The sequence below is a fragment of the Hyaena hyaena genome, unplaced genomic scaffold (assembly GCF_003009895.1).
Source record: "Hyaena hyaena isolate Hyena2069 unplaced genomic scaffold, ASM300989v1 scaffold_633, whole genome shotgun sequence".
Classification (NCBI taxonomy): Eukaryota; Metazoa; Chordata; class Mammalia; order Carnivora; family Hyaenidae; genus Hyaena; species Hyaena hyaena.
In genome coordinates, this window is record NW_024081266.1 from 844204 (window position 1) to 859364 (window position 15161).

The following is a 15161-nucleotide window of genomic DNA, read 5'->3' on the forward strand; positions in this document are numbered from 1 at the left end:
GAATAAATTCCAGAAAACATGTATTCTGAAAATGGAGTGTTTATTCCCTACCATTTTTTAATGTTTATTCATTTTTTGAGAGAGACAGAAATAGCACAAGTGGGGGAGGGGCAGAGAGAGAGAGGGAGATGCAGAATCTGAAGCAGTCTCCAGGCTCTGAGCTGTCAACACAGAGCCCGACATGATGTGGGGCTCGAACTCCAGAACCACGAGTTCATGACCTGAGCCGGAGTTGGATGCTCCACTGACAGAGCCACTCAGGCACCCCTTCCCTACATTTCTTAATACCTTTTCTAATTTTAGTTCCGTGTTGGTTGAAGACTTCCTGTTTAGTTGGGATGCTACATTTCAATTCCCATTTGTTAATCTCATACCTGAATGCTGTGGGTTTATTGTAAAAATGCAGATGGATCATTTGACCATTCGAGGAGACATACATGTTTGTGGTCCTCTGTGTGTGTGTGTGTGTTGGGAGGTGATCACAGAATCCTCTCAGACAGTGACCCAAGACCAAGGATGGCATTAAATCTCTTGTTCCCTTGGTTGGTTCCAATAGATGACTGAGGTGTCCTGAATACACTGAAGCTGGGCTGGTGGATTTGTTCCTTTAATTGGGTGTAAAAAACCAAGTACAGTGTCACTGCAACCTTTAAATAGCAGGTCCCCCTCTGATACAGCCCTCTCTGAAAGCAGAAGAAAACATTCTGAAGGCAGAGTCTGAGGCTGATCTCATCACTGAGCTATTTCAAACCTTAAACACCAAGACAGAAGGAGGGTGAAGGAGAAGATAAAAGAGAGCAGGCTGTCCGTTTGCAAGAAATGCGCTAAATTGTGAAACCACATAAGCCAAGTAATCACTGCCCACTTAGAGCCCAGATTTTCAGTTACCCTCGTCCTTCTAGAAATGCAGGTCAGGTGGGTTTGGTCATCCTTTCAGTCAGCATTTGCTGAGCCCCTGGAATGTAATGGTGGGGCAACTGTCTCTATCCTGAAGGAGGAGAGAAACAGAAGCAGGAGTGGCAATTACTACCGAGTGGTAAATGATAGAGCTGAGGTCAGTTCATGGTGCTCCAGATGATGGTTTGTTGTTTGAAACATTACGTGCAATCTTTTTGTTTGTTAGAACCCTTTCCGGTTTTAAAAGTTATTTCCTGCAATGGAATATATACACACACACACACACACACACACACACACACACATATATAAAGAGTAATAAACAAATCCGTGTGTGCCTGCCACCAGCTCATTGCCTTTCCTTTGAGGCACTGTGTGCTTGTCTCTGGCCCTTATCCCATCACTGTCTGAGAGTGGGTCCCCTGTCCTGAGCTCTGGTGATCATAGCCTTTCTGTCCTTTATCCTTTTACCTCCATGTATATACCTTTAAATAATAAGAAATGGCAGTAAACTGTATTCTTCTGTCACTTTTTATGTTCACTGCAATTGGGCATTACCATTTTGTAACAAGTATCCTACTTATTGTCACTGCTGTGTATTACTTTGTTAGATGACTCTATTACAATATTCCCCTTCTTCTGTTGCTGAATATTGAACTACATCTTTCTTTGAAAAAGAAAAAGGCAATGTTGCTCGGAGCATTCTTTTATATGACTTCTGGTGCACATACCCAAGACTGAATGTATTACCTTGAGAAGAACTGCTCTGTCGTACAATAAAGCACATTATCAACTCTTAACAGATAAGGCCAAATTGTTTGCCAGGGTCATGGTACTGACTTATATTTCACTGATAGCCTAGAATCTGCAGTATTTGAGATCATCGCCAATGTTTGGGATCATCGGAATCAAATTTTTGACAAGCCGAAAAATGTAAAATGGTATCTTATGTGGTTTCATTTTGCACATATTTGGTTACTAATAAGCTGAATGTCTTTTATTATGATAATTCCTAAGTAGGAATTTGGAAATTCTTCTTCATGTCTCTTACCCTTTTTCCTATTGTGTTCTGTTTTTAATTATTTTTAAAAGTTCTTTATACTTGCCTTTTATCAATTAACACTTATTTAACTATTAACATAAAGAGAAACTATATTTAGAGTAGAAAAATCTTCCGAAGCCATTTCCAGAAGTATGAAAAGCATGTGAAACTTTATTCTATTTGGAAAAAATAAAGTTAAATGTATATATTGTGTGTTCCTATTGTGTGCTCATTTTCAGCCTGTCAGCATATTAGCCAAGAGTAGACATACCTTGGAAACCACTTAATTATGTTCTAGCAGGGTTCTTTCTCTGATGCTATGTTAAGGCTCATCAATTCTAGTTATTTGGTAAGAAATTAATGTCATATTTGGTTTTCTGCTACAAGAATTTTATCAAAAGAAAATCTTTATATATAGACTGCGTGTTTATATATGCACAGTTCCTTAGTATACCAACACATAGAGACTAAACACTAGGCCAAAATGTCATTTTTAAAAGGACATTAGGAAGGTTTATTTAAGTCGCAGGATATTTTCGAACCCTGTACTCATAATTAAATAATCCTTAAGCTGAATGATATCAACCTGTTATCCTGTGAATATAACCCCGTGTGTTGTACGTATATTTTGTTTTTGTATGTATAAACTGGTGGGTATAAGAACAAAAACTACAATGCAGTCTTATCTTCTGTCTGCTGACCAGCAGACAGCATTTTTAATAGACTTAGAACCTGGGCACACTGGAAGACTTAGTATGAAGAAAAGAATGTAAAATATCTTATGTTTATATTGATTACATTTAAAAATGATATTTTGGATATATTGGGTTAAATATTAAAACTAATTTCACCTTTTTTTTTTTTAAGGTGGCCACTATAAAATGTTAAGTCACATACATGGCTTGCATCAAAGTTCTATCGGACGGTACTATTCTGTACCAGCCTCTTTATCTGAATTTATAACAGAATTTATGAGACTCACAAAATCTTTAAAAGGTTTTTGGGGTTTTGGCAAAATATCTCCTTCCTTCATTTGTAAAACGAAAGAAAATGTGAACATCTTCTGGAATAGAATTTTCTAATCCTACTTCCAAGAGAAATGTTTCTCTCATTTTGCTTTTTTGCCCTTCTAGCTCAAAGTACTTTTGTAGTGAAGAAGAATCTGCATGTGCTGTACTAGGGGGCACCTCTCTGTGTATCCAGCCTCTTGTTCCTTCATTGTCTTCTGTTGAATTGGTTCGTGTTTGTGAACGAAGGCATGGTGGGTGTGTGTGTGTGTGTGTGTGTGTGTGTGTGTGTGTGTGTGTGTGTTTTAAAGAGGGACTTTAATGAACCATACAGATCAATCTGCACAACAGTGATGAATATCAATAGGGTTTTATCCTAGATTACCTAAAACGTTAACTGTCTGTATCTGTAAAACTCATTTGAGCTCCTAAGAATATATGGATAATCTGGTTTTTGAAAGTTTCTTTCTGGTCTCATTGCCAAAGATGAAAACAGAATGGGAGTATTAAGGAAAAATATCTGCTTTTCTTTGCCCAGAGTTTTAAACCATTTTCTTGTTGCTACTCTTAGCAAAATAATGCTTGGAGAAAACCTGTTTTATTTGTCATTAAAATAACTGATGGTGACAGTAGTTGTTAAGTAGGAGAATTTGCAAGTCAAGAGATGCCAACTGTGTTTCATGTATCTGCTTTGTGTATTGCCTTGGGGCTCATTATTTGTCATTCTCCTGAACTACCATACCGATGTAGGATTCATCCTTTGAGGATGGGTGGAATAGCCCCACAATTTGTCTGAAATAAATTATAGATGGACGTTTTTTATGTTAATTTGATTTAGCTTATTGATGTTACTATTCCAAGTCTGTTAATTGGGATAGTATTTTCCTCCATATCAGTCCATTTCATTCCATGTACTGATCACATCACTAGGTTGGAATAGAGATTCTGGGCTCTGGGACAGCCTATAGCTAGATTCGGAGATGACTCAGATCAATAGCTGGGGCAAAAAGACCAGTAATTTGGCTCTGATTCTGTCGTCCTAGAACAGACTTACCTTTCTTCTCTCCCTGCCTGTCTCTAGTGGTAAACCACTCCTAAACAGTCTGCTCCTGGCCACATCCTAACCAACTGGTACGGGTAGCAGAAGTGATGACAACAGCAATATTTTTACTCCCCAAATTGGCAAGCGAAAGGAAGGGCTCCAGCTGTAGCTTCCCTCACTGTACTATTTTACATGCCTAGTAAGTATTTATTATTACACTACGGCAATCATAAATGAGAAACTGACTATTGACAGGTTTCTCAGCCTCATCATGAGGTGACTGGGCAAACAGAATTTTAACAGTTTCCTATTTGGCAGGTGAAATGACTCCAGCATCCAGACTTGTGGGTGGCTGCTGAATGACAACAGGAAACTTGTTCCCTGTCATTAACTCATTTAAGGACCAGGCTACTTCTGAGACAATTCTATTAGGACTCAGTCCTCTAGAACCCCAGAACGTAAACCATTTCATCTACAGTGAGTGGACAGAGGTAATACTGGAATTAGATGGATATGCAGGCAAAATGACAAGCTGTGATAGGGGAATTTGGGTGGAAGTGGTATCTACTTAAAGAGATGGGCCATCTTCCTGAAAATGAGTAATTTTAGCAGAGAATAGATTTTAACTGTTGGTGACGATCTGTTTTCCCCAATGTTTTCACCATTGCTGAAAACTGTTTATTGCCTTCTCATTGCAAATAGCCCTTTGTTGGGTAGTATATTCAATTTGGCTATAATTTTCATTCTCATTTCTTGCTGAATGGAAGAGTATCCTTTGCATGATTTGTGTTGAACCAGATAAGCTGTCCAGCCAAAGCCCAAGAATTCTGTGCTAGGAAGTCATTTTTGTTGTTGTTTTAATTGGTACGTCAGCTTGTATCTTTTGCCTGGTAAACGTCTGAGAAAGGAGAGAATAGCACTTTCCTGTTTCAGTGAGGGTATAACCACCAGTCACCAGTTAAGCCCAAATATCATGTTATAAAAAACAGATCCATTGTCTGTAATCCTGTATTAAGACTAATTTGTGAGTTTGATGAGACTTAGTATTGATGTTTACATTTGGATGATGGTGAAAGTGTGGTACTCACTGTAACTCTTTGTAAATGTTCACTGTTGAGTATCTCAGAAGCTGCTTTTCTTGGTGTTTTATATTTTTTATTTATTTTTTAACGTTCATTCTTGAGAGAGAGAGAGAGAGAGAGAGACAGCGTGAGCAGGGGAGGGGCAGAGAGCGGAGACCGAGGATCCAAAGCAGGCTCTGCTCTGACAAGCAGAGTCTGATGCCAGGTTCAAACTCACAAACTGTGAGATGGTGACCTGAGCTGCAGTCAGATGCTTAACCCACTGAGCCATCCAGATGCCCCAGTGTTTTTTATTTTATACCATTTGGTTTGGGTCAGCTTGATATTAAGAGAGGAATTATGTGTATGTACTTTTTAATTTGTATACAATAAATTTGTTACATAAAAGCTGACCCTACAGTCAAATAAAATACATGGCTTATTCGTATGTGTTCAATAGTCTATTTGATAATTGAAAACATGGCCATGAACTGAAAAGTCTAGTTGTTTTCTTACTGTATCACTAGTAACTTCTATTCCTGTGTCCTTTCTGCTGATAATTACCAGTTGCTAAGTAAAATGTGTTTTATCAGTCCATAACCAACCAGGAGATAAACACCACATAGTTATTTAAACAGGAAGTTAAATATGAAGAATTACCAAACATGATAAAGGAGTGACTAGCAAATATAAGAAAAGTGTATCTTACCCTGTGGCTTAGGGAGAATACCCAAGGAAGAACAAACTTGGAAGGGAAGCTGGACCTCAGAGTTCCTTGGAGAAGTTATATTTGCAGCTCACTAGAGGGCACAGAGGTTTACTGGGTTCCCCAGGTCTCCAGTTACTGAGCAATAGGAAGCAACCTCGAGTCATGGCCAGGCAAATGTGCTTGTGGAGGGAGTCGAGATGCCAGTGCAGACAGGAGACCTGGAGCGTGTCCATGTCAAGGGGGCTGCAGGGAAGTTACCGCCACGCCAGAGCTCAGAGTCTATGTGGGACCACGTGCTCTGGGGCCTTTGAGTTAAAGCAGCACCATCAGACCCACACCAGTGACCCACTATGCAGCAGCCGCACAGGAGAGCCGCCTCCCTCCTGTGGTGTCCCTCCCCCACCCTCCAACTGAGAAAGCTTCATGTCCTCCTCATGTGAGCGAGACCTGCTTAAAGGAATTCTCTCCACTATTAGCATGTGTTGGAGGCTGAATTTGGAGCTAAGGCATACTCTGATACCTGGCATGTATTATAGAAGAATTCTCATAGTGACTTCTCATCTGGAATTAGCCATGTTCAGTAAGAGCAAAAGGAGTATCAGTGTTTGTAAAGTTTAGGCAGCTTAAGTGAAAATTTGCATCACAAACAATACTGATGGCTTGCTATCAAGTATCCAGAACTGCACTGTGGGAGCTCCGTTGTTAACTGAGCTGCTGTCTTGTCACAAATATAAATGTTATGGGAAGATGCCCATCTCAGGATGTAACCTTGACTTCTAATCATCCTTACTTTATGTCTCTCAGTTTTATAAAGCTGTTGAAAATGAAGTATCATTTAAAGAAAAAAGCATGATGCTGAAGTATGTATTTAAGCCTTCCAGAAAGGGCTCCTCGTGTAACCAGTTATCGTAGGATATGCACCAGCCTATTTTTAGAATGTGGCCTTAGCCTCGCAGTAGAATTTCTCGGTGTTCCTCAACAATAAATACCCAGAACCCAATACTTCCCTAAAGCACATAGATATTGACTTTTTCTCTTTTTGCTTTTAACTTACTCCTGTGGCAAACAGAAAATTGAAAAACTTCTCTGTAAGGTCTGACCCATTCACTCACCCTAAAAGATCTCACCTCTAATGGAAGACAAGGCAGAAGGTTATTAGGAAATAGTACGTGCCAGATCCAATTAAACCCGAAGGTTATGTACATTCCCAGACTCTCATTTCATGGTGGCTAGTGATTAAGCGGGTGGAGAGATGGAGAGATAGATGATCCTGCCAGATATCCCTCCTTTATTAGCTTTTAAGTGAGCTGGAAGTAAAAGAAAAATTAATTTTTCTGAGAAAGCAATTGGCTGGTCCAGGACACTCTGTTCCTTCACCTGCATCTCCGGCTTGCCGCCGCAAAGTTGGCAGGCCCGTGTTTTCTGTTTTGATTTTCTCATCAGTATTTGAGGGATGTGTGTGCCACCGAGACATGTGTACTCCATCAAGAACTAACAAATAGGTGTTCAGAGTACCGACACCGTTCTGGACTTGGCCGAGAATATAAAAGTAGCTTCCGGTGTGGCTCTGTCCTAGGAGCTTACAGTGTTGATGTCATGTAGTGCCACCAAGCCCACCTGTAGACAGAATTTCTGCAGCGATCAGGTGCCACCCTAGAGAGACTCTAAATCCTTTTAATGATTGGGTTCTATGGTACAGACTTTACGGGTGTCTGTAAATCATTAGTACCATTGGTTTTAGTCCCAGGAATTAATTACCCCTGCCTCACAAACCCAGATGTTGTCATCCATTAATGCATACACCACGGAGGTTTGGGACTATTATTTTACAAAAGTATTAGTTAACAAAACATTCTAATCTAATAGGCAAATAGAAGGGTAACTGCTGGCTTACAATAAAAACAGACCAAAATCTGATACGTTTATTATAACTACCCATTTTTCCAATATGATTGATTTTCTCTTATATACATACTTTTTTTTTTAAGCCCCTAACTAGCACAGCAAATTCGGTCACTAATGTAACCTTTGGGTTGTTTCTCTGTTCAAGAAAAAACCCTGGCCTCCTGGGCTCCTTATTAATTTTAGCCCTAAAGTCAGAAATCAATACGAATTGCTTTTAGAAGCCTGACAGAAGTCTGCCAGTTTAGCAGTAACTAGATATAGCCCTTAAAATGAGCTAACTGCTGTTCAGTATTTTTCTTGGGGAGAGCAAGTGGGTGGATGATAAAAACAGCATGTTCTCTTGTCTTACAATAACCTTCATTATAGTCAAACTTACTTGCCTAACAGGAGCTTTCAGAAAATGCCTATATAAATGTTAAATGCAATATTTGGAAAGCTCTCCTTCTCTGTGTGTGTGTGTGTGTGTGGTTTTTCTGTATGTATACACATCCATCCACATATATCTCAGTGGAGATTTGTCACAATTTTTAGTCCTACTAAATCTTAGCCTAAGGAAACAAGAGGCAAGAAGTATCTTTACACAGAATGTTCTTTCCAGTGATTCAATTTAAGTTTTGGCCTAACCTATGAACTATGACCTGTAGCAGCCATCAGAGGTTTGCGGCAATCGTTATAAACTCAGGAACAAGAATTGTAGGGGGAAGGTGACAAATAGAGGAGAAGTGGTGGCAGTCCTACAGCACAAATAAGGGCACGTGAACAGAGGAGGGGATTCTGTCATAAAGAGGAAATGTGGGAGGCACCTGGGTGCCTCAGTCTGTCAAGCGTCCAACTTCGGCTCAGGTCATGATGTTGTGGTTCATGGATTTGAGCCCCGCGTCGGGCTCTGTGCTGACAGCTCAGAGCCTGGAGCCTGCTTTGGATTCTGAGTCTCCCTCTCTCTCTGACCCTCCCCTGCTCACACTCTGTCTCTCAAAAATAAATAAAAATTAGAAAGAAAAAAAAAAGAGGAAACAGAACAACTGAATGGACAATTTCTGTAAAAGTCTCTAAAGACAGGCAAATCTTCTGGATTCTGGCAATATGGATTAAAAAAAAAAAAACCTATGAAATCAGAAAGGGGCAGTCCTGGAGGGCAGATTTTCTATTTTTTTTTTTTTATGTTTTATTTATTTCTGAGAGAGAGAGAGAGAGGCAGCGTGAGCAGGGGAGGGTCAGAGAGAGAGGGAGACACAGAATCTGAAGCAGGCTCCAGGCTCTGAGCTAGCTGTCAGCACAGAGCCCGACGTGGGGCTCGAACCCACGAACCGTGAGATCATGACCTGAGCCAAAGTGGGACGCTCAACCAACTGAGCCATCCAGGCGCCCCCTCAGTTTTCCTGAGCCCTTGTAAATTCTCCTTCCCAGAATTCTTATTTCAAATTTAAAATACCATACATTTACAAGTTGTAAAATTTCAGAATGGGGAAGAACCGAGTATTAGTGACTAATGAACTTTCAGAATATTTCCAGGACTCTAAATGCATCCACTCTTCCATGTGTTTGCTGCCTTCCACTTGCTTTGAAAGCCAAATCAAGTCACAGGAACCTCCAAAACCGTATGCAAATCTAAAGGAAGTAAAAACATTAAAACAGTGTTGTACAAGAAAAACAATTTTGTGTGTGTGATTATGGAACTGGGTGCACCTTTATTTTTTTTTATTTTTTTATTTTTTTTTAAATGTTTTATTTATTTCTAGGAGCGAGAGAGAGAGAGAGACAGTGTGAGCAGGGGAGGGTCAGAGAGAGAGGGAGTCACAGACTGAAACAGGCTCCAGGCTCTGAGCTGGCAGTCAGCACAGAGCCCGATGCGGGGCTCGAACCCACGAACCGCGATATCATGACCTGAGTGAAAGTCGGACGCTTAACCGACTAAGCCACCCAGGCGCCCCTGGGTGCACCTTTAATAAATATCCTGAGACTCAAACAAAATCCACCATGTTCCAGTACTGGTGTGGCAAATAGAGCAAAAGAATAAAATTTAAAAGTAGTCACATGTATCACTTATTCTCTTAGTTTGAATTCTGCACAGAAAACTAGAGCTAGAATGGAATATATATATACACAGACACACATACATATATATGTAACAGGTTACATATATATGTGTAATAGGAATGTATATGTGTGCGTATACATGTTTTGGGGGGTTTTTCTCTGGATTGTCTTGAAAAACTACATGTTTAGCATGTATATACAGGGCCAGGCACCTTCCAGCAGGACTTGGGTGGTGGCGACACCTAGAGGCCTGATGGCCGAGTACAAGTTACAGAGTAGATTTGCATTTCGCCATCGTGAAACAGAGTAGTCACCACAGTGATTAAAAAGACCTGTGAGCTGGGTGTTATACATAAGGGATGAATCACTGGAATCTGCTCCTGAAATCATAGTTGCACTATATGCTAACTAACTTGTATGTAAAATTAATTAATTAAAAAAAAGATGTGAGGATAATGGTGAAAAGGAAATTTACCTATGAAAAGGTCTTTTTCAGGATATATTTACATACACAGTTAAACTGGAAATGAAGTCCTGGGGAAGGGGAAACAAGTATTTCAGAAAGTTACTTAAGTGGATCAGGAAATATGTGATCTCAAAAGGAGGTAGGCAATCCTGCACCTTTGGGGCAGGCAGGGAGCATGGGGAGACCCCGGGCAGGGCAGGAGCCGATTGCCAGAGGTGTTGTGTTTGAATTTACCTCAGTGCAGTACTCATTCTCCAGGAGTTCTAGGGAATTTAAAATGAAGCTATAGACCAAGTAAGATTTCACATAGCACCAACCACAGGATCTTGCACCAATAGGTGATAGGAACTAATTAATTAAAAGTAACTTTGTGTTTTGGTGGAGCGATATAAGAAGGAAGCCCTGACCCCGCTGGGCCAGCACAGCTCCTGGGGCCCAGGAGTTCCTAGGGCCATTGCCTGCAGCCTTCTCAGGGAGAAAGAGCAGATGGAAAGAACACAAAGACAGAGCCGATGGCCCTGAGGCACTTTTTAATTCATGCATTCTTTAAGAGAACATTAATTGAGCACTGTACTAGTTTCCTACTGCTGCTATTACTGCAAATTACCCAAACTTAGTGGCTTAAAACAACACAAATATATCTTGGGGTTTAGGAGGTCAGAAGTCCAAAATGGGTTCTAATAGGCTAAAATCAAGGTGTCCGGTAGGAGTGTATTCTCTTCTGTGGTTGGCTCGAGGAGAAAATCCATTTCCTTGCCTTTTCCAGCTTCTAGAAGCTGCCTGCATGCCTTAGCTCAGAGCTACATAACTTGGCCTCTGCTTTCACTTGACATCTTTGATTTCAACACTTCTTCCTTCTTAAAAGGATCCATGTGATTACACTGGGCCCACTCCTAATAATCTAAAACAAATTTTCCACTCATGATCATTAATTCCACTTAATTCCCTTTTGCCAACATGAAGGAACACATTCACAGGTTCGGGGGATTAGGATGTGGACATCTGAGCCAGGCTCAGGAGATACAAGGCCCCTGTCTCTAAGGGGGTGAGGGTGGGGGGCGTGCAAATCGGATTTTTCAGTAAGACAAATAAGGGTTATCTTAGGTAACTCCACGAGAAGCTTGCTCAGCTGAGGTAATCAGTTCAGGCTTCCTAAGCCAAGTGCCATTTGACCTAGTTCTGAAAGATCGGGAACCCTTAGCTATGGGAGTGAGAAAGGGAGTTTTAAGCAAAGCAAATAGCATATGCAAAAGTACAGAAACGTGTAAAATAGCTCAGCAGTTTCCATGATTAATAAGATGTCGGTTTGTGCTGCTGGAAGTGGCAGGAGATGAGGCTGAACCTAATGGCTCAACTACGTTATGAGAGATTTTTCTTCCTATGATAATATCTGTTCTGGGCTCACAGAAAGAGGAGGTTGATCTTCTTTCACACAAACATTACTTCCCAGTGTCTGTGCTGTAGGAAATTATGTTCAACCCTGATCAAATAGCCAAATGTATTTTAATCTACCTTTTTATTAGCCACTACTAATGATAAAAGAAAAAGGAGCTATAAAGCTAGAATGAAGATAAGCAATTGATAATCCGATGAAAATATTAAAAGACAATATCTAGAGAAAGATGTATAATATATTTTTCATAAGACTCTTAATATAGTTCTGTTCTCTCACCGCTGGCTTCATGAAAATTTTAGTGAGATTTTCATTAGGAAAAAAAGATTACCATGGTAAAGACCCAAAGGTGAATTGTTAAGAAATGTGAAACAAATGTGATATTACTGAACCATTTCACACTAAAGAGCTTGTAAAACATGTATTTCCCTGCTATTATGGAAATTTTATTTGATTTTTATCTTTTGAGTATAGACTAATCTCCAGCTGGTGCTTATTTCATTGGCCTACAAAAGAAATGAGAAATGTGGCTAGAAAACCGTGAGGGTCAGTGAATCAAGGTGGAATGAAGGTTTGGAGTGACTGAGGGATCATGGTGTTTTCCCTGCAATGTCAGGAATTCCAGTTGCAATGGTAAGCAGGGACCAGACTACCAGGGGCTGTGAGATTTGGACATGAATGTGGAACTCTGACTACTCAGTGTGGTCCAAGGAGCAGCAGCAACACATGGAGCCTGCCACACCCCAACCCTAGTCCAAATCACACTTTAATGAACTCCTGCATGATTCAGTGTTACACTGAGGTTTGAGAAGCACTGCTATAGATATTAGAAGGCACTGAAAGATTTAAAGCAAGAATGTCAAAGTGTCATGTTTTGATTTTTATAAAATCACAGAGTTGGTAGTGAGAGAAGAAGACGGGCTGTGAAGAAGGGTGATCTGGGGAATAGAGGTGGAGACCAATTAGAAAGTTAATTCAGGGTTGATAAGGACTAGAACTGGGGTCAGGGCCATGGAGAGGTCTCAGTAGCTGTTGAGGAGAGGGAGTGAAGGGTGATACCCACATTTTCTGGCTTGGTTGATGGATGCAATTAACTAAAATAGGGGAAATAATGAGGCTGCTTTTGGACACTAGGTTTGAGATGGTGAAACACCCAGGTGATTAAATTCACCATTGAACAGCACAGTGGCTGGGATGAGACAGCTCAGGAAGTCCTGGAGAACAGAAAATGAATGACCACCCTGAGAAGTAGGAAAACCAGTGGAAAATACCGAATGGAAAGCTGAGAGAGAGAATAGTCTCAATTAAAAGTCAAGCAAACTAAAACACATTCTGGGATGTGACATTCTGCAACATTTTGGGTGAGCTCCCGAGCAATTTATATGCCAAACAAATGTGGGCAAGAATGGCTGAAATTGAGAGATAGTAGAAATGGAGTAGGACCAGTGAATGAGTGTAGAGAGTTACTAAAGAAAAAAATCTTAAGTTGAAGCAAGTGGACTTGTAGTAGTAGGTATGATTCGAAGGACTCTTACAGAAGCAGGCAAGCCACTTGAAAAGGAGAATGCTTCAGCAGAAATCTTATAAAAGCCAGTTGAAGCACAAGGAACCCAGGGAGAAGAAATAAAATCGAGAAAATGAAGATCAGAGGTGTTAGAGGCTCTATGGAGATTTTTACAGAAGGAAAACAGAGAAGAAAGTTGGAAATAAGTGATGGAGACAGTAGTGACTATTTTAAACTGTGGTCATTAAGAGTGTCTTCAGTTTTGTGCTGTCTCATTAAGTGCACGGTGTTAAACCTGTCCATTGTCTTTGTATAACTAATATCTTCTCAGCTGGCCAGACATGCTACACACGTGTGCTTCAACCAGTTATTGTACTTTCTTAATGCTTCACAGCCCATAAGTTACAGAGATGTTTTTTTATCATGGTAATTTATTTAGCGTTGTCAAGAGTGTATGCTTCTGAGGCTCTATTCTACTCAGGAATCAAAGCCCATAGGGAGACACCTACATAGATGAATGGCAGATCCTCAGACATATGGGTGACTACCTTCTCTTCTAGAATAGCTCATTAAAGCTTGATTTTGAAGCTACACTTTTGTTTCCATAATTTTCGTGTTTTTTTAGAAGTAATTAAATCTAAAAATGAGAGTCACTGCTATCTTTGTAGGAGTCTTTATTTTTACTGAATTATTACAGACAATAATTTCCTCCTCTGACCAAAACATCATAAATCTGAAAGATTTTTTCAAGCGCCAGTTTGGTTCAGTTGTTGGCCATACAGGAGGACCTCCCATACGTGGTCTTCTTTCACTTCCCACCATTTGTTTACCGTCGTCTTCCCCAGTTTACAGGTCTTCTTTCTACTTGCCTAGTGTACATAACTGAATTCACTCAGTACTGAATTCAGATTTCATCATCTTAAGTCTGCATTTATTATCAGTGCTCCTCAATGGGTAACCTGGTGTTTATTATCAGCCCACGTAACTGGCACTTGGAGCCAACTATAGCCCAAGGATAACTGGGATATAAAGCAAATAGGACCAGCCCATTTTGTTAAAGTCAAGCAGTGATAACAGAACACTGACTGAAGAACTGAAAACACATTAGGCATGGCTGGATCTTGGGACCCCAGCCATGTTGCCAGGGCTCTTTCTCTCCAACTCTCTGCTTGAGTCTATGTCTGGCTTCATTTCACAGAGTGTCTTCCTTGCTGAAGGAAAAACACCTCTGGGTCCTCATAGTCCTTACAACTAAGAACCATATGTCAAATATCAGGGAAGACCTTGGTCAGTATAGGTCACATATCCACCCTACAGAACAGCCTACCGGAACCATATGGAGTATGGAGAGATGGCTCCGAATAAGAAAAGTTGGGGGCCTAGGCCACTTGTCAATAGCCATGCTGGTCAGATGAAAAAAACAGATATCTGCTACAACCCCACTAATGAGTGAAATTAGCCACTTGGAGATGTTCTGAAAATGATCAGAAGGCACACAAATCAAGACGCAATAAGACTTTGTGAATAGCATAATTTGATTTAAGGTAGACTCAGGGGACGTGACAGTGTAAAAGATCATAGCCTAAGTGATCACAATACGATACCCGAAGAAAAGAAAAGAGATGAGTTCTCACAGAGAAAGGAAAAAAGCAAAAATGTCAGTGAGCCCCAGATAGGACCCTGATAGGATGATGCAAGTTATTGTTCAGCAAACACACTGAGTACCTACTATCTTCTAAGGCAGTAGCTCTCAAACTTTCTGACCATGAGCCATGTATTGAGAAATACATTGGGAAATACATATAACCCCCAATACACACACACACACACACACACACACACACACACACGCTCACCATATAATTATAATAAAACTATATTAAACAACATTTACTCTTTCAATGTACAGTGCTCCCTGACACTTTCCGTTCAGTCTATTGCATATTTCTAAAATTCCTGCGTAGCAGTTTTCCGGGGCTGCCACAACAAAGTATCACAGACTAGGTGGCTAAAACATCAGAAATTTGTCTTCTCACAGCTCTGAAGGCTAAAAGTCTCACGTGGAGGTGTCAGCAGGGCTGATTTCCTCTGAGGCCTT

The 15161-nt window shown here is 40.4% G+C and overlaps 1 protein-coding gene across 6 annotated transcripts in view; it reads right to left on the bottom strand.

Moving 5' to 3' along the window:
• The window catches only part of LOC120219597, a 54854-nt gene that overhangs the window by 25014 nt on the left and 14679 nt on the right, over positions 1 to 15161 (bottom strand). Inside the window, exon 3 of one of the 6 annotated variants that reach the window (XM_039216419.1) lies at positions 7016 to 7065. The exons of the other annotated variants lie outside the window; for them this stretch is intronic. The gene's annotated coding sequence lies outside the window, so the exon portion shown is untranslated. Of the gene's footprint in view, positions 1 to 7015; positions 7066 to 15161 lie in introns of those variants that run through there. 6 annotated transcript variants of the gene reach the window in all.